This window comes from Sebastes umbrosus, unplaced genomic scaffold, assembly GCF_015220745.1.
Source record: "Sebastes umbrosus isolate fSebUmb1 unplaced genomic scaffold, fSebUmb1.pri scaffold_174_arrow_ctg1, whole genome shotgun sequence".
NCBI lineage: Eukaryota > Metazoa > Chordata > Actinopteri > Perciformes > Sebastidae > Sebastes > Sebastes umbrosus.
The window spans coordinates 10,599-37,187 of NW_023618488.1; the positions used below are offsets into that span (position 1 = coordinate 10,599).

Sequence of the window (26,589 nt, forward strand, 5' to 3'; positions counted from 1 at the left end):
ACTAATCTACAGAAGAGATGAGGTGAAACAGCCATAATCCAACTGAACACTGGGACTAGAATATACTTGTTGTGTAAGAAAGCCAGTTATTTTTCCCACTGTACAACACATTCAGCTCACTCAGATGCTGTTAGGTATCTATGGAGTCAGATCAGTCTCAATATTAATGAATACACAGAAGGATTTACTAATGTATTTTGGGATGACTCTCCACATGAATACCTTTCAATGCACACACAAATAGTTATCGTTGTGTCCATAAAGATAAGTCACTCTAAGCATAGATTTGAGGGTATCATTTACTGTGATCACATAGTGTTACATCCATAGATATACATGATACACAATATTGTAAAACAACTTTTCAGCTATGAAATATTATTCCCTGTTTCTTAGTTTTGTAGTTGCATTGCCTTCGTTAGAACATCCAAAAGCAGCATGCTTGGTTGCTAGGTTGTCTATCAGCATGATATAGCTAAATTGTTACTTAACGCTAGTCTTAAATGCCCCTTCACTAGCAAGCATTCATAACTCAAACATATTTTATGATGAACGACAGGAGAATTATCACTTACCTGTGGAGAGAAGCTACCACACTCCATGTTGAGGTTGATCTAGGGGTTCATGTAACGTCATAGCTATATAATGCTACGTGATCACATTAAATAATACCCCTGAATCTCTGCCCTGAAAGTGAAAGAGCCATCTGATTGGCTACAGATAATTCCCTGTTGAAAAAGAATTGATCCATGTCAGTACAGTCTCAAAAAACCCACACACAAATGCAGTGAAGTTGACATACAACAAGCAGTTTGTAAATGCAGGTTCAACAGTTTGTAAATAAATGTAACAACATCCAAATATGTTTTTGATAAATTGCAAATACTTTGAAATACAAAGAAATATTTGTGTATGCATCAGAAATATATTTGTGAACCTTATTTTTTTATACGTGGATTATTTTTACATTTATATACAACAATAACTATTTTTGTGTGCATTGAAAAATATTTATTTTGAAAGAGTCACTTATATTTAAATCCCGAAATACATTTGTGAATCCTTTTGTGTGCATTCATGAATACTGAGACTGATCTGACTCCATAGGTAGTTACTGTAGCTATGGCTTTGAAACTGCAGGTAGCTAATTTATTTGAGAGAAAAGATATCTTTTCACCGGAGAATGATTTGGTAACAACTAGACTGAGCTAGCAGAGCTATATTTTGTGTGAAATGTTAGGAATTTCTAAAGTTTGCTCAAGACAGCACTTTATCTCTTGTACAGAGTGAACCTAGAGGAACCTTGGTTGACTGATGTTTGTATTACACATCTGTGTGTTGTGACCGTAATGATGAATGCTGACAATACATTTATTGGCTGCTGAATGATTAAGTAACAACTAGATTGTGCTGGCACATCTGTTTGTGTAAAAGATTAGGAATTTATTAAATTTGCCCCTCTCAGATGTTACAGGGGTGGGGGGGGGTTCTTGCTCATTTCTCCAAAGTTGTCCACCCCAGCTTGAGGTTAACTCTTGAGAAGGAGACATGACTTAAACAAGCATGTTGGTGTTGGATATGGTTTCTCTATATACCGGTATTATGCTTTCATTGCAAAATAGGCTCTAATTTGAAATATGGTAGACTGCTCTAGCGGATAAAAAATAGTAATGTGTTTTTTTTTTTTTTTAAGGTCGAGGTGTGCTTGCTCTGGAGGTTTTCAACAAAGGAGATTTTGTGCTTGAATACTGTGGTAAACTTGTCAAACAGGATCGTCTTCTTCATACAAAAAACTACAACGACACAGAAGCAGTGTTCCTGTTTGATTTCAAATGGAAAGGAAAATGTTGGCTGTAAGTAATAATAAATATGTCCTTGTTTGCAGGTGTAATTATAATTCCTTAAAATTGTTTTAGGAGATGAGCTTGAAATGGCCTGTTAACTTGAAAATATCCCAAATTCTAACAAACCATGCATGTGAATCACCAGCACATCAATACTTTAACGTACCTGTATATTGCTGTAAGCTACCTAAATTGCTCCCTCGGGTGTTGGATGAAACTTTCCCTTCTCTCTCTCCAATCTTTCTTTTTCCAAGTTTTGCATGATTTTCTTTTAACTATATCTTGCTGTGCTTAACACTGTCTAAACAAAGTAGGCAACTTGTATTCTTAACATTGCTATTCTTTTCTTTAAGTCTTGATGCATCTGTTGAGGACAAGTCACTGGGAAGGCTTGTGAATGACGACCACAAGAAGCCTAACTGCAAGATGAAAACTATTGATGTTGGTGGGATGCCACATCTTTGCTTGTTTGCCCTAAGAGATATTGCTCCAGGTGAAGAAATAACTTACAATTACGGGGATGCAGACTGGCCTTGGCGCAAACAGGTAAACTAACTTATCATGGATAACTGAATGTAGAGCAGTGATTTCACAAATGTTCTAGTTTTCCCTTGAAATGATGTGAGTAGCAGATTAATTTGTTTAATGTTAATAACAGTTGATTTTATCTTTTTCAGCAGGTACTGAATGAATCCAAATGAGCTGTGTCAAGATTGACATATTTCTTTTATCCTGCTTTTGTGTTTCCAGCAGAAATTGGCACCTGATATCAGCAAGCAGATTGCCAAAGATAGTGACGAATTTCAGGTAGGGGCCAGTATATAAAATACTACTTAAGCTCTTAGAGATTGGAAGGTATTTGTTCTCAGTGAAGTAAATAGTGGGTCTATGAGTAGGTATTGTTATCCAGTGTTTCAGTCCAAGTAGTCATGGTCTGTCAGGACTTCTCTTGTCCATATATAGTACCTCTTAGAATAGTTTGTGTATTTGGAACAACCCCAAAAGTATTGATAGACTGACATACTGGTGACCAAAGGTTTGACATGGATGAACGTCCCCGATTAGGATTGAGTGGCATGTGTATATGTGTCAAGAAAGACCCCAAAAGTAGTGATACACTGGCGTACTGGTGACCAAAGGTTTTATGTGGATGTCCCTGGTTAGGTATGAGTAGTTGGAATTGTTCCATAAAGTGACAAGAAGGGAGCCTCCTACATCCCCACACACTGAATCGGTTCAAATTGTAGCATGTTATTGTGTCATGACATCTGAGCTGTACAGTATCATGATTGGTTTTCATTTTATCCTATTTTTGTGTTTCCAGCAGAAAATGTCACCGGATGTCAGCGAGCAGATTGCCAAAGATAGTGACGAATTTCAGGTAGGGGCCAGTATATAAAATACTACTTAAGCTCTTAGAGATTGGAAGGTATTTGTTCTCAGTGAAGTATATAGTGGGTCTATGAGTAGGTATTGTTATCCAGTGTTTCAGTCCAAGTAGTCATGGTCTGTCAGGACTTCTCTTATCCATATATAATACCTCTTAGAATAGTTTGTGTGTTTGGAACAACCCCAAAAGTATTGATAGACTGACATACTGGTGACCAAAGGTTTGACATGGATGAACGTCCCCGATTAGGATTGAGTAGCGTGTGTATATGTGTCAAGAAAGACCCCAAAAGTAGTGATACACTGGCGTACTGGTGACCAAAGGTTTTATGTGGATGTCCCTAGTTATGGAATGAGTAGTTGGAATTGTTCCATAAAGTGACAAGAAGGGAGCCTCCTACATCCCCACACACTGAATCGGTTCAAATTGTAGCATCTTCTTGTGTCATGACATCTGAGCTGTACAGTATCATGATTGGTTTTCATTTTATCCTATTTTTGTGTTTCCAGCAGAAAATGTCACCGGATGTCAGCGAGCAGATTGCCAAAGATAGTGACGAATTTCAGGTAGGGGCCAGTATATAAAATACTACTTAAGCTCTTAGAGATTGGAAGGTATTTGTTCTCAGTGAAGTATATAGTGGGTCTATGAGTAGGTATTGTTATCCAGTGTTTCAGTCCAAGTAGTCATGGTCTGTCAGGACTTCTCTTGTCCATATATAGTACCTCTTAGAATAGTTTGTGTATTTGGAACAACCCCAAAAGTATTGATAGACTGACATACTGGTGACCAAAGGTTTGACATGGATGAACGTCCCCGATTAGGATTGAGTGGCATGTGTATATGTGTCAAGAAAGACCCCAAAAGTAGTGATACACTGGCGTACTGGTGACCAAAGGTTTTATGTGGATGTCCCTGGTTAGGTATGAGTAGTTGGAATTGTTCCATAAAGTGACAAGAAGGGAGCCTCCTACATCCCCACACACTGAATCGGTTCAAATTGTAGCATGTTATTGTGTCATGACATCTGAGCTGTACAGTATCATGATTGGTTTTCATTTTATCCTATTTTTGTGTTTCCAGCAGAAAATGTCACCGGATGTCAGCGAGCAGATTGCCAAAGATAGTGACGAATTTCAGGTAGGGGCCAGTATATAAAATACTACTTAAGCTCTTAGAGATTGGAAGGTATTTGTTCTCAGTGAAGTATATAGTGGGTCTATGAGTAGGTATTGTTATCCAGTGTTTCAGTCCAAGTAGTCATGGTCTGTCAGGACTTCTCTTATCCATATATAATACCTCTTAGAATAGTTTGTGTGTTTGGAACAACCCCAAAAGTATTGATAGACTGACATACTGGTGACCAAAGGTTTGACATGGATGAACGTCCCCGATTAGGATTGAGTAGCGTGTGTATATGTGTCAAGAAAGACCCCAAAAGTAGTGATACACTGGCGTACTGGTGACCAAAGGTTTTATGTGGATGTCCCTAGTTATGGAATGAGTAGTTGGAATTGTTCCATAAAGTAACAAGAAGGGAGCCTCCTACATCCCCACACACTGAATCGGTTCAAATTGTAGCATCTTCTTGTGTCATGACATCTGAGCTGTACAGTATCATGATTGGTTTTCATTTTATCCTATTTTTGTGTTTCCAGCAGAAAATGTCACCGGATGTCAGCGAGCAGATTGCCAAAGATAGTGACGAATTTCAGGTAGGGGCCAGTATATAAAATACTACTTAAGCTCTTAGAGATTGGAAGGTATTTGTTCTCAGTGAAGTATATAGTGGGTCTATGAGTAGGTATTGTTATCCAGTGTTTCAGTCCAAGTAGTCATGGTCTGTCAGGACTTCTCTTGTCCATATATAATATCTCTTAGAATAGTTTGTGTGTTTGGAACAACCCCAAAAGTATTGATAGACTGACATACTGGTGACCAAAGGTTTGACATGGATGAACGTCCCCGATTAGGATTGAGTAGCGTGTGTATATGTGTCAAGAAAGACCCCAAAAGTAGTGATACACTGGCGTACTGGTGACCAAAGGTTTTATGTGGATGTCCCTGGTTAGGTATGAGTAGTTGGAATTGTTCCATAAAGTGACAAGAAGGGAGCCTCCTACATCCCCACACACTGAATCGGTTCAAATTGTAGCATCTTCTTGTGCCATGACATCTGAGCTGTACAGTATCATGATTGGTTTTCATTTTATCCTATTTTTGTGTTTCCAGCAGAAAATGTCACCGGATGTCGGCGAGCAGATTGCCAAAGATAGTGACGAATTTCAGGTAGGGGCCAGTATATAAAATACTACTTAAGCTCTTAGAGATTGGAAGGTATTTGTTCTCAGTGAAGTATATAGTGGGTCTATGAGTAGGTATTGTTATCCAGTGTTTCAGTCCAAGTAGTCATGGTCTGTCAGGACTTCTCTTGTCCATATATAGTACCTCTTAGAATAGTTTGTGTGTTTGGAACAATCCCAAAAGTATTGATAGACTGACATACTGGTGACCAAAGGTTTCACATGGATGAACGTCCCCGATTAGGATTGAGTAGCGTGTGTATATGTGTCAAGAAAGACCCCAAAAGTAGTGATACACTGGCGTATTGGTGACCAAAGGTTTTATGTGGATGTCCCTGGTTAGGTATGAGTAGTTGGAATTGTTCCATAAAGTGACAAGAAGGGAGCCTCCTACATCCCCACACACTGAATCGGTTCAAATTGTAGCATCTTCTTGTGTCATGACATCTGAGCTGTACAGTATCATGATTGGTTTTCATTTTATCCTATTTTTGTGTTTCCAGCAGAAAATGTCACCGGATGTCAGCGAGCAGATTGCCAAAGATAGTGACGAATTTCAGGTAGGGGCCAGTATATAAAATACTACTTAAGCTCTTAGAGATTGGAAGGTATTTGTTCTCAGTGAAGTATATAGTGGGTCTATGAGTAGGTATTGTTATCCAGTGTTTCAGTCCAAGTAGTCATGGTCTGTCAGGACTTCTCTTTGTCCATATATAGTACCTCTTAGAATAGTTTGTGTGTTTGGAACAACCCCAAAAGTATTGATAGACTGACATACTGGTGACCAAAGGTTTGACATGGATGAACGTCCCCGATTAGGATTGAGTAGCGTGTGTATATGTGTCAAGAAAGACCCCAAAAGTAGTGATACACTGGCGTACTGGTGACCAAAGGTTTTATGTGGATGTCCCTGGTTAGGTATGAGTAGTTGGAATTGTTCCATAAAGTGACAAGAAGGGAGCCTCCTACATCCCCACACACTGAATCGGTTCAAATTGTAGCATCTTCTTGTGCCATGACATCTGAGCTGTACAGTATCATGATTGGTTTTCATTTTATCCTATTTTTGTGTTTCCAGCAGAAAATGTCACCGGATGTCAGCGAGCAGATTGCCAAAGATAGTGACGAATTTCAGGTAGGGGCCAGTATATAAAATACTACTTAAGCTCTTAGAGATTGGAAGGTATTTGTTCTCAGTGAAGTATATAATGGGTCTATGAGTAGGTATTGTTATCCAGTGTTTCAGTCCAAGTAGTCATGGTCTGTCAGGACTTCTCTTGTCCATATATAGTACCTCTTAGAATAGTTTGTGTGTTTAGAACAATCCCAAAAGTATTGATAGACTGACATACTGGTGACCAAAGGTTTGACATGGATGAACGTCCCCGATTAGGATTGAGTAGCGTGTATATATGTGTCAAGAAAGACCCCAAAAGTAGTGATACACTGGCGTACTGGTGACCAAAGGTTTTATGTGGATGTCCCTGGTTAGGTATGAGTAGTTGGAATTGTTCCATAAAGTGACAAGAAGGGAGCCTCCTACATCCCCACACACTGAATCGGTTCAAATTGTAGCATGTTCTTGTGTCATGACATCTGAGCTGTACAGTATCATGATTGGTTTTCATTTTATCCTATTTTTGTGTTTCCAGCAGAAAATGTCACCGGATGTCAGCGAGCAGATTGCCAAAGATAGTGACGAATTTCAGGTAGGGGCCAGTATATAAAATACTACTTAAGCTCTTAGAGATTGGAAGGTATTTGTTCTCAGTGAAGTATATAGTGGGTCTATGAGTAGGTATTGTTATCCAGTGTTTCAGTCCAAGTAGTCATGGTCTGTCAGGACTTCTCTTGTCCATATATAGTACCTCTTAGAATAGTTTGTGTGTTTGGAACAATCCCAAAAGTATTGATAGACTGACATACTGGTGACCAAAGGTTTGACATGGATGAACGTCCCCGATTAGGATTGAGTAGCGTGTGTATATGTGTCAAGAAAGACCCCAAAAGTAGTGATACACTGGCGTATTGGTGACCAAAGGTTTTATGTGGATGTCCCTGGTTAGGTATGAGTAGTTGGAATTGTTCCATAAAGTGACAAGAAGGGAGCCTCCTACATCCCCACACACTGAATCGGTTCAAATTGTAGCATCTTCTTGTGTCATGACATCTGAGCTGTACAGTATCATGATTGGTTTTCATTTTATCCTATTTTTGTGTTTCCAGCAGAAAATGTCACCGGATGTCAGCGAGCAGATTGCCAAAGATAGTGACGAATTTCAGGTAGGGGCCAGTATATAAAATACTACTTAAGCTCTTAGAGATTGGAAGGTATTTGTTCTCAGTGAAGTATATAGTGGGTCTATGAGTAGGTATTGTTATCCAGTGTTTCAGTCCAAGTAGTCATGGTCTGTCAGGACTTCTCTTTGTCCATATATAGTACCTCTTAGAATAGTTTGTGTGTTTGGAACAACCCCAAAAGTATTGATAGACTGACATACTGGTGACCAAAGGTTTGACATGGATGAACGTCCCCGATTAGGATTGAGTAGCGTGTGTATATGTGTCAAGAAAGACCCCAAAAGTAGTGATACACTGGCGTACTGGTGACCAAAGGTTTTATGTGGATGTCCCTGGTTAGGTATGAGTAGTTGGAATTGTTCCATAAAGTGACAAGAAGGGAGCCTCCTACATCCCCACACACTGAATCGGTTCAAATTGTAGCATCTTCTTGTGTCATGACATCTGAGCTGTACAGTATCATGATTGGTTTTCATTTTATCCTAATTTTGTGTTTCCTGCAGAAAATGTCACCGGATGTCAGCGAGCAGATTGCCAAAGATAGTGACGAATTTCAGGTAGGGGCCAGTATATAAAATACTACTTAAGCTCTTAGAGATTGGAAGGTATTTGTTCTCAGTGAAGTATATAGTGGGTCTATGAGTAGGTATTGTTATCCAGTGTTTCAGTCCAAGTAGTCATGGTCTGTCAGGACTTCTCTTGTCCATATATAATACCTCTTAGAATAGTTTGTGTGTTTGGAACAACCCCAAAAGTATTGATAGACTGACATACTGGTGACCAAAGGTTTGACATGGATGAATGTCCCCGATTAGGATTGAGTAGCGTGTGTATATGTGTCAAGAAAGACCCCAAAAGTAGTGATACACTGGCGTACTGGTGACCAAAGGTTTTATGTGGATGTCCCTGGTTAGGTATGAGTAGTTGGAATTGTTCCATAAAGTGACAAGAAGGGAGCCTCCTACATCCCCACACACTGAATCGGTTCAAATTGTAGCATCTTCTTGTGTCATGACATCTGAGCTGTACAGTATCATGATTGGTTTTCATTTTATCCTATTTTTGTGTTTCCAGCAGAAAATGTCACCGGATGTCAGCGAGCAGATTGCCAAAGATAGTGACGAATTTCAGGTAGGGGCCAGTATATAAAATACTACTTAAGCTCTTAGAGATTGGAAGGTATTTGTTCTCAGTGAAGTAAATAGTGGGTCTATGAGTAGGTATTGTTATCCAGTGTTTCAGTCCAAGTAGTCATGGTCTGTCAGGACTTCTCTTGTCCATATATAGTACCTCTTAGAATAGTTTGTGTGTTTGGAACAATCCCAAAAGTATTGATAGACTGACATACTGGTGACCAAAGGTTTGACATGGATGAACGTCCCCGATTAGGATTGAGTAGCGTGTGTATATGTGTCAAGAAAGACCCCAAAAGTAGTGATACACTGGCGTACTGGTGATCAAAGGTTTTATGTGGATGTCCCTGGTTAGGACATGAGTAGTTGGAATTGTTCCATAAAGTGACAAGAAGGGAGCCTCCTACATCCCCACACACTGAATCGGTTCAAATTGTAGCATCTTCTTGTGTCATGACATCTGAGCTGTACAGTATCATGATTGGTTTTCATTTTATCCTAATTTTGTGTTTCCTGCAGAAAATGTCACCGGATGTCAGCGAGCAGATTGCCAAAGATAGTGACGAATTTCAGGTAGGGGCCAGTATATAAAATACTACTTTAGCTCTTAGAGATTGGAAGGTATTTGTTCTCAGTGAAGTATATAGTGGGTCTATGAGTAGGTATTGTTATCCAGTGTTTCAGTCAAAGTAGTCATGGTCTGTCAGGACTTCTCTTGTCCATATATAGTACCTCTTAGAATAGTTTGTGTGTTTGGAACAACCCCAAAAGTATTGATAGACTGACATACTGGTGACCAAAGGTTTGACATGGATGAACGTCCCCGATTAGGATTGAGTAGCGTGTGTATATGTGTCAAGAAAGACCCCAAAAGTAGTGATACACTGGCGTACTGGTGACCAAAGGTTTTATGTGGATGTCCCTGGTTAGGTATGAGTAGTTGGAATTGTTCCCTAATGTGACAAGAAGGGAGCCTCCTACATCCCCACAAACTGAATCATTCAAAATTGTAGCATCTTCTTGTGCCATATATATATATATATATATATCTTAATTTTTTCTCTTTTAGCTGTCATCTGGTCCTTTTGATGCATCTCTCATGGCTGATGATATCAATATCTACAGCAGCACTCCAGTGGCACATAATGTAATCGCTTTATTTTATATATATATATATATATATACTATATATATTATGTAATTACACTATTGCTAATTTTTGGGCTGTGAAATGTTGCAATTCAAGGTTGAATTCACCAACTTTCTTTGCTTTAGTCATTACAGTCTCGCATGACCAAATTGAGACAGCACCATGAGGAATGCTTCAATCGTTACGAAATTGCAGAGGAGGAACGAAATGCTAAAGAAAGACAACACACCATGAATCTGTTAAAGCGTGCACAACTGGTTCAACAACTGGCAGAACTGGATGTGCATGTGAGTAATATATCATCTCGCAGAATTGAATTCTCACTCAATGCAATGCAGTCGAAGCATAAAGGTGTGTTCTTCAACTGGCGGCCTGTGGGCTAGATACCGCCCAATAATAATAATAATATTTTTTTTTACTTGTCTTCTGATTAATTCCCATAAACTGGAGAAAACTTTTCACCCATTATATTTAATCTGTATGCACTATTGAGACGGAGAGTGCTACAATGACTGAAGGTCAATAGTGCGCAGGGTCAGAGAAAAATGTCCTGCCTGCTGTCTCCTGCTGCGCAGGGGGCTAGCTCACAATCCACAACAAAATGTTATCTTGCTAACTTAGACATTAGTAAGAGTAAGGCAATGATGAATTAATTAATGTTTTTTTCCAAATGACCATTGGTCTAACGTTGCTATAAGTTTTGTTCTTGCTCTGGAGCCAAATATCTTGTTTTCTTTCATCGACACTTTCTTAGCTTTTGACATGCCTTTCTTTCTTTTCATCAGCTGAATTCACAATCCCCATTGGAGGCGCACTCTTGGCAGGTATGTTTACAACTTCAGACTGGGGTGAGGTTTAACACTCCATGATCATTGACACGCTCTGCGTACATCAGGCATTATAACACTGATAGGAGTGCAAGTTTTATTTATTGAAATTGAATACTGCACATAATAAGTTGGGTTTTCTTTTTAGTCACCAGTGTCATCAGATACCTCATCCCAGGATGAACCAACAATGACCAGTGACCCATTGGAAGATGGAGAGCCAGCAACAAAAACACAGGTAACACTGCAAGGCTTGCTACATTTAAACAATGGTCCATTATTTCTTTTTCAACAGTATAAGTAGATTCATTGATGGATAATATCAGTATTACCATTTGGCATCATTAATTAAACCATCATGTATCCATTCATTTTCATGATGGTCTTCAAAAATACACCCCATATATAGTTTGTTTGTTCATTTCGAGAATATTATATTATCCCTTATCATCATAATAGGGAATGGAATTTGTCAGAAATCACATCCCCAAAACATCATTATAATTTCAGATCCTTTTCAATCATACCAGTGATACTTTTTAAGCTCTATATTATCTGTATTGTTTTATATAAGGTCAAAAATGCATGTAAATGAACATATTTTTGGCAAGTTATTTGTACTGAATGGAATGCTCCTATCTTTCCTTTTTCTTTTTTCAATTTTTAGACAAGAGCTCCTCTTACATGTGCTACAACATCATCAGCTTGTCAAAGGTCTGGGAATCGTTCAGTGGATGACTTAAAAAGGGCGTCGTCAAGACAAAGACAGGTATCTTCCTGCAGTCTAATAACGGTAAGACATTCACATTTCAGTAGTCATCAACTACTCCCAAAATGTGGTTGAGTAGACAATTAATTTGGAGATATATCACATTTTTTTCACCCAATAACAATGCTCAATTCTCGTCATAAAGGTCTCAAATGCAATAAGTAATGGGTTAGGTTAGGTGGTACCAACCTTGGGGTGGATGAAATAGCAGAGTCCTGGTTTGGCTCTGAGAGGCTATTTACAAATGAGCTGTGATCTGATTGGACTAAATCCCCAGTAGGATATTTTGAGCTTGAAATACTGTTTGACTGCAGTGACAACGTGTGTGCTTTATTGCAGGGATAGGTTAGTGGGAGCCTGTTCTTCTCTAAATTCCTTTAAATTCTGTTTATTTAATGTTTCTAAATACGAGATTCAGCATCTCAGACCAAAACAAATGTGCGCCACCACCACCATGGCTCAGCGGCAGCAGTCTCTTGTTCATCCTGTACACAACATAGTACACAGTGCACCACTGGGCTGATGAACGAGTGAGAGCTACAGTTCAGCTACAGACTCTCGTTCAGTAAAACAGTAGCACAGTACAGCTAAGAGAGGTTGTCAGTCAGTGGTTGTGTACCATAGACCATAGACTATTAACATACATTTTACATTTTAGAGACTTGTCAACAACTACCCACAACACCCCCAGCTGCATACAGTATCTGCTGTAGATGCATCGCCATTGCTTTATTACTGCACTGTGCTAAAACCATAGATAAACGAGTAGTCTACAATGATAGACAGTGTCAACTTGTGGTTTTTCATAGTAAACATTTCTGTGAAACCCCTAAATGACAGTAGTGTACATTTGATGTATATGTGAAGTTCTTAATTGTGTGGCTTTTCATTAAATAAACTTGGATAAATTGAACCTTATACACCATATCCCTCAGCTAACAGATAATGTTCTTATAATAAAAGTTCAATGCATCAACACAGTGCATTGTACTAAGTTAAGTAAATGATGACCTAGGTTACTAAACAGAATCTCTGACTTTTTTTCTTTTTATTTTTTTTCAAGCCTACTTCATATAAGGAAACATCCCCTGATGAGTCCTATTACACTGACTATAGTGATCCTGACTTTGCCCCGGACTCTGAAACAGGAAGTTCCTCTGAAACAGGAAGTTCCTCTGAGCCTAATGAAGACACACCACTGTATCCAGTTGCAAAAAAGCCCCTGCCCTCTCTGCGATATCCCCTTTTATCTCTAGAAAAACAAGATATTGAAGCAGAAAGCCCAGTAAAAAGAAATACAGCAGTCAGCCCTAAGAACACAAACTTGGACACTCCAAGGAAGAAAAAGATCTCATCCCCCAGTCCACTAAAGAACAACTCAAACACTCCAAAGAAAAGCAGAATCGAACAAGTTTCTAACTCAATCCAAGTATTGCCTCACTCAAATTCTGAAACTCGTCGAGTATATAACAAGAAGAACTACTGTCTCTATTGCCTCCAGCCCAGATCAAAAATTGCACGACACCTGGAAGGCTGTACATGGGAATGTACCAGATGTTGCCATAGCATTTCAATATCCAAAGAATTCGAAAGAGAGACGCAAAAGGTTAAACCTTCTCAGACGCCGTGGAAACTTTGCCCACAATGCCAAAGTTGTGAGGGAGGGAGCTGGAGAGCTGCAGGCCTGCTAGCAGACCACACAAGCTTAGACGTGCCATTGATTTTATTCATTGCTTTCATTGTCAAGGACTCTATGCCAAAAAGACATTGTGGAGGCACATGAAAATCTGCCCAGCGAAGACAGAAACTGGTGATGAATCCAGCTCGGCGAGGACGCGAGTTCGATCCAAATGTGCCCTTAAAACTGCCATTGTGCGTGATGTTGGCGAGGGCTTGAAGAGTGTGATTTCCTGCATGAACTTTGATGAGGTCACTCAGATTATCCAGAATGACCAACTTCTCTTGCAGTTTGGACAACACCTGTTTGATCTAAACGGGTCAAGAAAGAACAGACATGACTACATAAGGCAAAGACTTCGAGAACTTGGGCGACTACTTCTAGTGGCTCAGAAGAATACTCCTATCCGGAAGGCAGAGGAACTCATCAATCCTGCAAATTGCAATCATGTGATATCTGCAGTGAGAGAGTTGGCTGGGTACAACCCAGAGAACAACACATTCCGCGCACCTTCCTTAAGCCTAAAAATTGGCAACAGTCTGGGTATAATCTCTGAGCTTATAGAAAGTGATAACTTGTCCACAGTCAACAGAGACTGGAGCCTTGTGCAATTTGCTCAAGAATTCAAAACCATTACAAAATTCAGATGGAAGGGATTAATTACAGGAGGCGCAACAACTACTCTGAGAGAGTCAAAGTGGAATGCACCACAGATTCTACCTTTCACTGAAGACGTCAAACGTTTGGACTCTCACATGGAAAATGTTAAACTCATTGCTGATAGAATGCTGAGACTGTGTCCCTCTGCAAACAACTATGCAGCACTTGCCAAAGTGACACTTGCTCAGCTAATCGTTTTCAACAGAAGAAGAGAAGGAGAGGTGTCAAGAATGGAGTTGGCCACTTTTGAAGCAAGGAAAAAGTCCGAACTCAATGAGGACATGGCCGTATGTCTTACCCCACTTGAGAACAAGATGTGTGATTTCTTCACCAGAGTAGAAATCAGGGGAAAACGAGGAAGAGGAGTCCCTGTGCTCCTAAAACCATCAATGGTCTCAGCTATGGAGCTCCTAGCTGGCACTCGTGAGGTGTGCGGAGTCTCCAAAGAGAACATCTACATGTTCGGTAGACCAGGAGCATTATCAGCTTACAAAGGAGGAGAATGCATCAAAAAGTTTGCAAGGGAGAGTGGTGCCAAACATCCCGAGGTCTTAACCTCAACAAGGCTCCGAAAGCACATAGCAACAATGTCTCAGGTACTTAATCTTCAAGAAAATGAAGCAGACCAATTTGCAGACTTTCTGGGTCATGACATTCGCATACACAGACAGTACTACCGCCTGCCCCAGGGAACCCTTCAGCTCGCCAAAATGAGCAAAGTGCTTTTGGCAGTGGAGAAGGGGACTCTCTCACAGTATAAAGGTCAAACCCTTGATGACATCGAGATTGACCCTGAAGGTATGGATATACTGTATGAGTGTATATTGGTATATTATAGTTCAGATGCTGGGGCAACCCATGGTTATTGTCTCATGAGAAATGCATCATCAGTACTTGTTATAGCAGTACGGTACCCTTTATGCTGTGTTTGGTAATTTAAGTCTAGACATAAAGAACCATATCAACCTAACAAACTGTACATTTGCATTTCTCCAAATTGAAACAGATTAAGTATTGTTCCCATTTTTTCCCCATAGAAGATGTTGTGTATGTTCATGTTATGTATAACATTTATATACCAAATTATTTTGATTATTGTGCAACTGCAATAATGTGGGCAATCCATTCAGAATAGACATGTTGGATTTCTACAATTGCTGGGGCTGTACCTTTTTTTTCTCTTCTCATATTTTCTCTTCAGAAAAAGTTGATTCCTCACAAGATCAGGATGTGTCAAGTGATGAGGATGAGCCGGATGAGTCGTCCACTGAGGCAACAAGTGAAGACGACCATGAGGCAACAGGTGAAGATGACCATGAGGAAACAGGCGAAGACGACCATGAGGCAACAGGCGAAGACGACCATGAGGCAACAGGCGAAGATGACCATGAGGCAAAAGGCGAAGGCAGCCATGAGGCACCAGAGACTACATCTCGTCTTCCGACCACTTCTTCCAGAGCTCCTCTCAATAAAGGTAGGAAAATATTGTTTTGGCTTGGGTTAGGTCTTCTTTAACGGGAGAAAGTTGGTATCTGCGACTAGTTGCTCCCTGGTTCCTCCTGCTTGATCAACCTTTTTTTTGGGAGATACATCATTTACAGACGGTAAATATACACCTGGTCCTACACCGGAATAATACTTAGCCCTTACAGAGGCTACTAAATGATAAATGGGCATACTAAAAACATACTGATCACTAATATCTGATCACTGATATGACAGATTAGGATGAATAGGATTAATAATGTATCCTTACCTAGTGACAGTAATGTGTTCAGTACAATCCAGTTTTAGCCTAAAGAAGGGCATTATGCCAGATTCTGCACCGCAGTCATATGGATGACCTTGGTGACGTCCTTGCACTTTGAACAGTAGTGCTAAAAGGTGGTCGAGGCAGATGGCCGCCCACCCTGGTTCTGCCCAAGATTTCTACCCGTTTTTTCTTGCAACTGTTGCACCAGTGCATGCTCATGGGGGATCTGTTGTTGGGTCTCTGTAAATAATACGTATAAGTAAGTTCTAGAGCTGCTCTATATGAAAAAGGTCTTGAGACAACTTCTGTTATGATTTGACACTATATAAAAGTGAATTGAACTGAAAAAGAAAGCAGAGGTTGTGAACTTTGTTTTGGGTAGATTACAAAAAATGCTTTGAGTAATGCGATATTGACACCCCCTCTCTCTTTTCTTCACAGACAACCGAGGTAACTCCAGACGTAAGTGGGAAGACAATGAGGTACGTGCAGTTGAAAGACACATGATGCGCTTCATCCACAAATGCAAGCTACCTCAAAAGAATGACTGCATACAGTGTATCAACGCGGAACCTTATGCGCTGAAAGACAGAAACTGGACTGGAGTGAAAAATTATGTCAGAAATCGAATCACTGCCTTAAAGAGAAAGGCTTGTGCTCAGGAATAGCTATTGGTGCTTTTCAATTCAATGTCAACTTATGCATTTTGCTCATTGCTCTTGTTTAGGGTCTCCTGTTATATTGATGTTTTTCTTCTCTCCTTCAATAATGCCTATTTTAACATACTGTAGATTAAAGGGACTGTTTGTAACTTTTTAAGCATATAAATGAACAGGGTCGGGACACATGCGCGCTCGCACATGCACGCTCGCACATGCACGCTCACGTGTGGCCAGAGCCTCGTCTCCTCTGCTTGCCTTCACTCAGACACACCGCGCGCGTCCTCTTTGTCTCGCTCCATCTCTAGACGTGAATGCGCGCTCACTCCACACTGCAGAAGAGTTAGTTTAGCTCTGAGAATATCTAGTGAATGTCCAATGGACGTTTGTGCTGAAATAACTGCTGCAGCTCCTCCAGACCAACAGAGGTTTCCCTGTGCCTTGTGAAGTGACGGAGTTCCGCAGATAGACATGTTATCGCCTCCGACCGGGTGCCGGTGTCTCCCTGCAGGTACAGTCGAGGAGACACCGGCACCCGGTCAGGGAGGCGATAACATGTCTATCTGCGGAGCTCCGTCACCTGACACGCTTTTCCTGCTCAGTCTCCGGTGTCTCCCTCTGTAGAGGGAGACACCGGGGGCTGAGGCAGGAAAAGCCAACACTAGGATCAGCATTGATTCATGGAGAGACCTTCGTCTGGTCAGCTAACATTACTGCCAAGCAGCTGAAATATAGAGTGATATTGTGCTTTTAGCTGACGTGTGTCGCCTCACTGTTTTGAGCGATGCTCGTTCATGTCTATTTAGAGCGAGCAAGCGCGAGCAACAGGACGCTGACTTTAGTTGACTTAACGGACACAGGTGTCGCTGTTAACAAGCATTTATGAAAGTTACAAATAGTCCCTTTAACGGTGCAATTGGGTTCTAAATATTTTGGAATCACGTTTTCTTTGGGCGCTCTGCAGAAATGTAAGTCTGGTTGAACCATTGTTTTATCAAATCATTGTTTTGTCCGCCAGGTACTAAACAGTATATTTTTTTTCAATTTTAATTTTTGTAAAGAGGACTTACATGCACGTTCACGTTCATGTATTTGAGCTTTGGGTTGTTTGTACATGATGTTCATGTATTTGAGCTGTGGCATGTTTGTACATGATGTTCATGTATTGTGTTACTAAAACACAAGTTAACAGCAAACAGAAGTCTTGTTTATTTACATGCAGATTTTCATTGTGGTGCTACTATGACTGACATATTCAGTTTGCCTCTTAATCAGCTTTAATACCCAGCGTTTACTGTAGAAATTTGTTGAAACAACTGTTGTGGTTGGGCACACCTGGGTTGGCGTAACTACATAAGACATGTAGGTATGGGAAGGATTGGCCAGTACTTTAGCCATCATCCTTCTCTTTGCCAGCCGTCTTAATCAGTTTTGCAGGGATGCACTGATACCCGTAGTGTGATTGTTATTCATGATATCTGATATCAATATTATTTACAGTTGGGTTCAGAGACAATATCAGCAGGTTGCATCTGAAAGACTGAATTCCGAGCTTGCAAGAATTTAAACCCAAAATGAGAACACTGACTTGATGCTAAGTTATACATGTATTATTACAGTAAAAGCTGAGGCCTTTGGGAATTGTCTGTGGTGCCGGGAGAGGGTGTCGGCCAGGTCTGTAGCGGGAGGCGGCGGGGATATGTCCAGTCCATTTGTGTTTTAGTCAAGCCAGAGGAGGGTGTTGGACAAGTCCGTAGCATGGGTTGCAGTCTCCAAATCTGCAATTTTGACTGGTGTTTCTGATTCTGATGTCTTGACAGTAGAATCTGGATTGATGATTCAGTGTGTCAACAAGCTGTTCATCTTGGTTTATATAGTAGTGTGAAAATCCTTCCTTCCTTTTCAGCAATTTGCTGTTATAGTTGGAGGCAGCCAGAACAGTTATAAGAGGAGGAGGATAACTCTCTCTCTCACACTTTAACCATTGACATTTTCCCAAAGACAAAAGAAAAAGCAAAATCTTCCTTCAGTATGAGGTCATTTAGGGCTTACGTTGATTGAGTTTAATGTGGGTTTTTTTCATGATATCTCAGGAGCTACTCAAGAACAGTGTTACTCGATCAAAGGATGGATTTCATATTCACATAACATGTTTTCCTTACTAAACATAGCTTAAAATACATGCAGATAATGACATGTGACATGTGTCCCCAATTGGAAATTAAGGCACCCAAAGGTGACTTTTATCAGTCTGTGTATTTGTGTATAGCTGAAGACCCCAAATGTGACATTTAAATTATTTGTCCCCAATCGCAAGGTAAAATAACTGATTGAACAAAAGTTCTTTTAAATTAAAATCTCAACCGATTTTAATAATCTGGGCACTCAAAAAATTACTTTGTACATTCCAGAATCTCTCTAAAACCATTCAGAAAGGGGTGACCCCTTAGTGGGGGTATTAAAATGTCCGCCCCCAATTGTGACTTAAGCGTGTATGCGTGTGTGTGTGTGTGTGTGTGTGTGACTGTTGAGACAGACAGATCCGTGGGCACAGTAGCTATTATGGAGCCGACAGAGCCAGGGCGCTCCATTAATAAAACAGGCAGAGGCAGTCGGAGGTTGGTCCCTGGATAGCTGGCCTGGCTTTTTCCACTGTGTGTGTGTGTGTGTGTGTGTGTGTCATTGAGAAAAGACCACAATGGGTTGGTTAGAATAATACGGTTACAGCAACCCCCTGCCACCAGCACCACCCTGCTGTCCCTGTGTTCCTCTGACTCATCTTAAACACACACACACACACGCACACACACACACACACAGTGACTGGTCATATGCCAGCTGCCGACAGAGGTTGGTGTGTGTGTATATCTAAAGAAAGGTTGCGGCTCGTCAGAAGGTCTGTGTGGGCATGTCAAGGTGAATTGTAGGTGTGTGCTTTTGTGTGTGTGTGGGTATGCATCTATGTGTGTGTGTGTGTACTTGTACAGCTATCTTTGTGAGGACCAATACGAGTTTTAGACCTTCAGAGTGCGGACATTTTTGGAAAGTGACATTTAGGGTTAGGGTTGGGGTCAAGCATTTAGTTGAGAAGGTTAAGGTTAGGGTAGGGGGGCTACGGAATGGTAAATGGATGGACATTGCATTCATATAGCGCCTTTCTAGTCTTCCAAACCACTCAAAGCGCTTTACACTACATGTCAGCATTCACCCATTCACACACACATTCATACACTGACAGCAACCTTACGATTGGTGGACGACCCGCTCAACCTTTCTCTGAGCTACAGCCGCCGGAATGCATCAAGTCAATGAGTGTCCTCACATAGATAGAAGTACACGGCTCTATGTGTGTGTGTGTGTGTGTGTGTGATTGGTGTGTGTGTGTGTGTGTGTGAGAGAAGTGGACAGCTGTGTGATTGTGTGTTCCCTGTGTCCAGCCTTGCTCAGGGGTTAAAATAAGACGAAGCAGGAAAAGGACGAGGAAACAATCCATCCTGCAGGATGTAGCGCAAAAGGACACACAGTCACACACTAAACAAACACACACGTATTTAACGCACGTGTTGAAGCACACATGAAAACTACGCCTGTGTGCTAAAAACTCAGACCCACACTCACTTCTCCCGCTTCCCGCCCGCATACACCCACACATCCACGAAGACATATATCCCTGTCTTCCCAGACTGAACAAAGACGCCGAGGCGTGCTGATAGCGTATACACAAACTCACGTCGTTTGTAACTCTGACTTTCACCCTCTCTCCTCTGCCAAAAAAAAAAAAAATGTAGCAACTTGTCCAACATAAGAGGTGAGTGTCGGGCCGTGATGGAGCACTGCAAAACACCACCATTAAAATAAATGGTCAGGCTGTCACAGCATCAATTAAACTGACAGCCTCTCTCTCTCTCTCTCTCTCTCTCTCTCTCTCACACACACACACACACACACACACACACACACACACACACCCACACACACGCACACACGCACACACACACACACACACACACACACACAGATCAAGCTCACTTTATTTCTCCTCCATCCAAACTCTATCGCTCATTCTCCATCTCCTCCCCTCCCTATAGGCCCCTCTCGCTCTCTCTTTCTCTCTTTTATTTCATCCTCTGTGGCTTGCTCATTATCTCTCTCAGGCAACAGTTCTGTCTCTCTGATCAATCCCTCCTGTCTTTTTCCCTTTATCCAGATCTATCCTTTTCTCTACCTCCTCTATTCCTCTTCTTTTTTTCTCCCCCCCTCTCTGAATCTCTGACATGGACATTTGGCCTTAGACATGACTAATCGCTATCACAGCTTATCAGACTGCTGCTTTGGCCCCACTGTTCTGGTCTGGCCTGCCCGCTGCGTGTGTTTGTGTCTGTGTGTGTGTGTGTGTGTCGGTGGTGGGAAATAGGCTCAGTCATGGTCGGAGTGACAGTGCCAAATCTAAACATGGGGTTTAGAGATGAAGGGGCCTGGTAGGAGCAGCACCTGGTGCCAGCTGTTGCTACCCTTTTCTCTCTGTCTATCTCACGCTCTCTTTGGCCTCTGTTTTCACAGCAGAACAGTGGAGGTAACAGCCAAAAATGCCACTGCAGTGGGCGTGGTGATCCTGATGTGGATGTGTTAGGAATATTAAAACCTACTCTTACCTGTTATATGGAGAGATGCTGGACAGGAAAAAACTTAAAGAACACTACTTCTCAACCAGCTTCTTACTATGAGTGATGGGGTCCTCCATGAACACATTTTCTGCCAACAGTTTTGGTTATCTCACATCACAGATTTTTTTTTTTTCATTTTTTTGTCTGTGCTTTTCTTGGAAAAACATTACGCGCACCAATGAGAGTATAGCAACGTTTGAACCCAAATGTAACCCGTCTCCTACAAAATTGCGTTCCCATACAACTAATCTGCATTCTCAAGGGAAACGTATTTTTTCCCTGATTTTTAAATGCGTGGTTAATGTTGTAATATGACTAAAAAACAAAACACATCAAACTACTTCAATTCAATTTATTTCTATATAACGTCAAATCATAACAGAAGTTATCTCGAGACGCTTTTATATAGAGCAGGTTTAGACCGTACTTTATAGTTTAGAGACCCAACAAGAGATCTTACAAAGGGCATTGCATTGTTATGCACTGCGGCCAGGAAAAACTCCCCATTTAACGGGTAGAAACCTCGAGCAGAACCGGGCTCTGGGTGGGCGGCCATCTGCTGCGACCGGTTGGGTTTTGAGAGAGAGAGAGAGAGAGAGAGACTTCTACCTTTTATACCATTTCCATGTTCTTTTTAAATATCTATATATTATAATTTGCTTAATGAATTGCATATATGTATATACGTATATATGTTTTTGTCTTTATTTTGTTCTTCTTTTTTTCTCATTATTGAATTGACGCTTTGGCAATATTGTTCACCTAACAGTCATGCCAATAAAGCATATTGAATTGAAAATTGAGAGAGAGAGAGAGAGAGAGAGAGAGAGAGAAACTGTAAGAACTAATACAAATAGGACTAATAACAAAAATCAATAGCAGTGGATGTAAAAGAGTGATAATACAACTATCGGAATTAATAGCTGTAATAATAATAGGAATATAACTAATACTAATAATAATAAAAAGGCTGATAAAAATGATGGTAGCAGTGGGTGTCAAGACTTGGTTAGGTTTACTAAAAAAACTCATAGGTTTGGCTTAAAATGACTACATTTGTTGGCTGTCACATTATCAGATTTTCATTACATGATTATCGTGTCCAAAAGAATTCACGATAACAATATTATCACGATATCTATGGGAAAGTTGATATAATAATAATAATAGTGCTTTAAGTTAAATTCACCTTTACCTTTGCTTATTGTGTTTTTTCTTTTTTTCATAACTGTATATATATATAAAATGATTAAAGAGGCAATGTTATTCACACAATATTATCATAATTGTATAAATAACAAGAAATCAATATTTAATTTTTAAATATCACGGTTATCGTCAATACCAGTATATTGCGACACCCCTAGTTTGTTTGATCAATCTTTGGTTCTCCAAAGACAAAAGTATTGAAGACTCGCAACACTTCACAACTTTGAGAAATCAGTGTAGCTTATCCATTCGGAACTCTAAATCAAATTATTACCGTACCTTGACAAATGACTGTTTTATTAATCACTCAAAATTCTGGAAGACAATTAAAGTATTACAGAACAAAACGGTTTCTGATTTTCCCCCAGGTACTGAAAATTGGAATTGTCTATCGCAGACAAACGTCCTTTTTGATCAGCAGTCTTCCTCAATCCCAGTTGAATCTTAACACCATCAAGTATGCCCCCCATCCTTTGCTAATTAGTTTGATTTGGAAGCCTTCCAAGTCCCTGACGTTCTTCATGCATTAAATATGATCCACCCCAAAAAGGCCCCCTGCTGTGATTTGTTGTTGTTGTCCTGTTATGTGTTGGATGCTTAACGGTGTCTTGGCTTGGTCTCACTTGCAAAAAGAGGTTTTAATCTCAATTTGACTAAATAAAGGTTACGTATTATGTTTATGTTGCCCGCACTGTCGATAGATTCTGATCAAACCTCACAGACTCCCGCTGAAGCCGCCTAGCGGAGTTTTTACAAGCTTATTATTTTTAATTAACCCCACTTTTTCAGTCCTTTACTACCAGCTTTGCACATATTGCTGCCGGTCGTTCCTCCAGACCACACCATGAAACTAGAGGACCGAGTCTTTCTGTTCGTCTTGCCAGTAATCCTGTCCTGTAACAGCTGCAGCTTTTACTGTAGACACACACACAACATGATGTAGTCAGCAGCACAATGTCTGTTTGTGCGTGTGCATGTGTGACGGTGACCTAATTGCAGGGAGCTGGGGCTGGCCGTTTCCTGTGTTTATTTTCTTGTCATTAGCAGTGCACAGAGGGGAAAGGCAGTTCCTGCTCTCGGTCACTTGGACACTCAGCTGACCGGCCCTTTCCATCTCACTGGAGACGAGGTGAGAGGAAGCAAACATAAACCCCTTTTTTTGCTTGGATTAGAAAAACAGGGTAAAAGGCTAATAAATATTAGCCACGCTCCTCTGTTAATTTTTTTATTGCTCTTAGCTGATGCCAAATAGCAGGCGAGGGGTGTGTTGGAAAGTCAGTTATTCCACAATGAAAATGTCACTTTTTAAAAAGCCTTACATGTGTTACAATAAGACTGTAATACTAGCTCATATATAAAAGAGTGTATGGTAAATCTGAAAGGGAGTTTATGGTCAATTAAAGGTGCCATGAAGCATTAACATGACCTTATTACCACATTCAACAAAAAAAACAAAGATTGACAAACTTAAAGATCGGTAGCAATATATTCTGATATGCTATCTTACCTATTAGAATTAATATAACATAATGTAACCTTATGTATTTTGTTACATAATATACTTTTTTTTTTTCGTTTCATTTCGATCTCCAAATTGTATCCATGAGGCACCCTCAGGAATATTATTACCAGTTTATTTATCATTTCCATAATGCTGGCACCCATTTCTATCCCTTACGATAACATTGTACTCACTAAAGTAACTGATGTGCCCCAAACTGCATGTGATTATCATAATTATCAAACGTGAGTACCCATAGAACCCATTTTCATTCACATATCTTGAGATCAAAGGTCAAGGGACCCCTTTCAAAATGGCCATGAGAGTTTTTCTTCGCCAAAATCCAGCGTAAGTTTGGATCGTTATTTAGCCTCCTTTGCGACAAGCTAGTTTGACATAGTTGGTACCGATGGATTCCTTAGGTTTCCTAGTTTCATATGATACCAATATCTTCACTCTACCTTTAAAACAGAGCCTGCTACAATCTAAAAATCACAAGAAATGAGTTGCATTAAAACGAATTAACGTGTTAACTTTGAGAGCCCTAGAAAAAAACAATAAACCAGACACCTTTCAAACGCTTTAAATGCAGAGCATCTCTCTTACTACAACCCCATATACACCGCTTCTACATGTAGAGAAATCCGAAGCTTGACAGCTCGCTTTGCCTAGCTGCTGAGCTGTGATTGGACAATCCCTGTTTGGGGGATTGGTTTAGCAAACCGTCAAGTGTGGGTATCGCTGCAACAAAACCCTGACAAACAAGAACGCTGAGATGATAACTTACGTTGTAAACAACCAACTATGCCAATGCATAGCATAAATTACTACAAGAAGAAGAAGCAACTTTAAACAAGGAAAACCTTCCTCAAATGCTCCGTGTTAGCAGGAATAAATGAAATTGCATCTATACTATTGACTGGCACCCAGATCATCAGCAAATGATACACAGAGAACTCTCCGTGGACAGGACTACAATTATCAGACTACAAGTGTGCTGTAAATTGCTGGATAATTGGGGTCCACTCAGGTTGAGGGGGAAAGTCATTGACATGGTTGAACAACAATTGAAGGGCTTTTCCACTGAAAACACAATTTTCTTTCAGAGTTAGTTGGAGCCTGTTTAGTGGCATGAATGAATACTGAAAATGAGGGCTTGTGATAAATGTTTACGAGCATGATCAGCATTATTTCACAAAATGATGATATAATTAAGTGAAAATCTTTTTTTTTTTGTGGATAGCAAAATTGTATATTATTATGTACGCCAAAAATTGCAGTTGGTGTTTGTGTGGGGTTTTTTTACACTCAAAGTTACAATTTTAAAGATCTCCCTTTCATTCTCTTTCGCAGGTGAGTGGTGATTAGCGGTAATTGTAGGTCTGTTTTGGATCTCATTTCCCAGCGATCCAAACAGTGTCGGGAGTTTGTCACACACACCAAGTTTGTACGCAAGGCTTTCATCAGTGGGCCATAAGCTAAATCACCATTGAAGATATTGAGATTATTAATGTAAAGGTCCCATATTGTAATAAGTGAGATTGTCATGTATTTTATATTATAAAGCAGGTTTAAGTGCTTTATATACTGTTAAACTATCAAAACGCTCAATATATGGAGAAATACACACAGCCCGTATTCAGAAATTGTGTTTTTGAAACAAGCCGTTAGGATTTCTGTCCATTTGTGATGTAACAAATATAGAATAATAGACCATTACACGGTTTTAAACTTAAACATTCTAAATATGTCCCAGTTTATTTCCTATTGCAGTGTATGTAAATAACATCAGCTGACAGGAAGTAAACATGGACACAAACTGTTGCCTAACAACGCAATTCCGTTGCAATTCCATTGAAATGCACTAAAAACGGAGCGTTTCAGACAGAGGGTAAACACAGGTATATTCAGGCAGACAGTATGAGGAAAATAAAATGTTTTTGAACATTACAGCAAGTAAACATGTTCTAGTAGAAACCCAAAATACAAGTATGAACCTGAAAATGAGCACAATATGGGACCTTTAAGTTTATCATATTGCCTGGCCCCCTACAACTATTGGACAGCACTACAGATGGTTCTTAGCAACTGATTTACACATTAATAAACCCTTTACTAGCCAAGACATTCCTTAAAGGGCATCTTTGGTATTTTTTCATCCTGGACCCTATTTTCCCATGTTTTTGTGACTAATGGGGACAACAATTTTTGAAATTGGTCAGTATTGAGCAAGATTGCTGAAGCAGAAGCCACAAAACGAGCAGCAATTGGTGGGCAATCTCCGGTTCTAAAAGTGAAGCCAATGTGGAAGTGCCTTAAACTTACATTCTTTCTAATAGCCGGCAGGGGGCGACTCCTCTGGTTGCAAAAAAAAAAGTCTGATTGTATAGAAGTCTATGAGAAAATGAGCCTATACTCTCACTCAGTGAATTATGGTCCAATTTAGTCAAATAGACCATAAATCAAGGAATGCTTTAGGGCGTGGCTACCTTGTTATTGACAGGTCGCTACCATGGTGTTGTCCGGTCTGGGAGTTGTCTGTGATTTCATCTAAAAACTTTAACCCTTTCACAGTGTTTTCAGTTCATCAAAATTAATATAACCTTTTTGGTCGCATTCGACCGCATTCGGTTGTACTTAGCTCCACCCTCACGTGTCACTTCTAGTTGCAAAAAATACCAAGATGGCGACGGCCAAAATGCGGAACTCAAGACTTCAAAAACATCAGTCCGCAGACCAATAGGTGAC

The 26,589-nt window shown here is 40.2% G+C and overlaps 1 long non-coding RNA gene across 1 annotated transcript; it reads right to left on the reverse strand.

The window, feature by feature from the left end:
* Positions 1-1,675: 1,675 nt before the first annotated feature.
* On the reverse strand, positions 1,676-25,159 carry LOC119484368. Its single transcript, XR_005205975.1, has 4 exons — positions 25,148-25,159; positions 24,641-24,643; positions 16,228-16,232; positions 1,676-1,748 (listed from the first exon to the last, which is right to left on the reverse strand). It is a non-coding gene; the product is annotated as an uncharacterized LOC119484368 (long non-coding RNA).
* Positions 25,160-26,589: the final 1,430 nt, after the last annotated feature.